This window comes from Silene latifolia, chromosome 3 (genome assembly GCF_048544455.1).
Source record: "Silene latifolia isolate original U9 population chromosome 3, ASM4854445v1, whole genome shotgun sequence".
Lineage (NCBI taxonomy): Eukaryota > Viridiplantae > Streptophyta > Magnoliopsida > Caryophyllales > Caryophyllaceae > Silene > Silene latifolia.
Genome location: NC_133528.1, coordinates 46,653,525 through 46,655,372, shown reverse-complemented (window position 1 = coordinate 46,655,372; position 1,848 = coordinate 46,653,525).

Sequence of the window (1,848 nt, the reverse complement as noted above, 5' to 3'; positions counted from 1 at the left end):
AGGGTGGGTTGCCATACCGAACATCAAACCCGGGGTCTGTGGAGATGCTCGTACCAAACAGGAGTAAGACTGATTCCTAGTCCATTCCCTCGAGTAGTGAAAGCTCTTGATACAAACAAGAGTAAGCATCATGGTATGGTTGACGTCAATTGCTATCCATCCTTAGGCCCAGATAAGAATTTGGACCATCCAGACGGGACGATTGGTCGAATGGGTTGGGTTGGGCCTAGGAAGGCCAAATAAAACGATCTAGAAAGATCGAGTAATGAAAACCGACAACTGTCTCATATAAACTATTCCCTAACCTTGTTTAAGTTTCACCCTTGGCAACACGTAAGTGTATTACTCCCCAGCGGAGTCGCCAAACTGTGGACACGGGAGGCCCACGGGGTCGCTTGGGAAAACAAGCGTTTGCATTTGTGGAGTCGCCACCAATTTATTGTGGAAAATTGGAAACCGTTCAAATACTTCGCGTCATGTCAAGACACAAAGTAATGACATAGACACTAAGAACTCATTACCCTTAGCATTCTATGTCTAGAATGACTCTCGTGGATGCCAATGAACAAGGATGTTCATAGAGATCTGGAGTAAGGGGTGAGGGTACGTATTTGGAAGCTCTTTTGATCGAACACCTAATCCTGCCCGCCTCGATAGCGGCCTCTACTAATGATTAGGGAAAATCATCTACACTTGATATGTTGTCGATTATATGCATGCAATGCAACATCCAATAAATTAATCCTAGCATGTGAAGATTAACTAAGTCGGTGAACATGTAGTTTAACATACAATGGGGTCGAAGTAGGGATTTACATTGATTACATGTTAAAGCAAACGAACAATAAAGATACAAGACAATAATTAAAATTACAATAAATTACAATAGTTTGATTTACGTCGAAAATACACTTAAAACGGATAATTTTGAGAAAAGAAAAGGAAAAGCTAGTGCAATCCTTGGAAGGGTACCTTCCCCTTCCCGCGGTCGTTTTCCACATTGGGTTTTCCGCGCCACCAAAGCTCTTGTGTTAATCTTTTACTTACACCTCAAACTATTTACATATCAACCATACACACTTTAACCTTACGAATAACGCATAAGACTACTTTGACCTAATTTAACCTAGTTCGGTAAAAAAAATACCTAAATAGTTTGGCGCCCACCGTGGGGCATAGTGGTCGTCAATGTTAATTACTCAATACGGAATGTACAGAAGAAAGAACGCATCATCAGCATCAGCAGCCGGGTCAGGAGGTAATCAACCGCCGTTGATACCACCAAACCCCATCCAGAATTCGGCTTCAGCGGCTCAAACTCAGGCACCCGGACATACGTCTTACACCCGTTGCTAAGGTCACCTTACCTCCCAAGACTCCTACTGTAGGAATGCACTCCAAGTCGGATAAGGGACCGGGGGGCGTGAGTCTCACCCCACCGCCAAGTCCAACACAGACTCTGCTTAACGGCATGGACAATTAGCAGAAAGTAATGGAAAGTATGCGGGAAGACTAGAGGAAGGCAGAAGCCCAAGCAACAAGGAGAAACAGGGAGCACCGCACATATAGACCTCCTTAAGCAGCAAGCAAGCACGCCATCAAGCACAAAGGGTGGAAACCAGGCTTCAGTTGTAGAGCCCTCCCAAGGGGCATCAGGCAGCAGGAGTCAACCGCAACAGATTCCAGCCGAGTTGGTGACTAGATTTGATCTGACAGTAGTACCGACAGGAGAAAGAATAGTCCCATAGGGGCTAGGATATCTAACACCAGATAGCTGACAGCCTGCTAGCAACACAGAGATGGTATGAGGTAATATTCTGGCCAATAATTTCGTTATGACTAACAAGA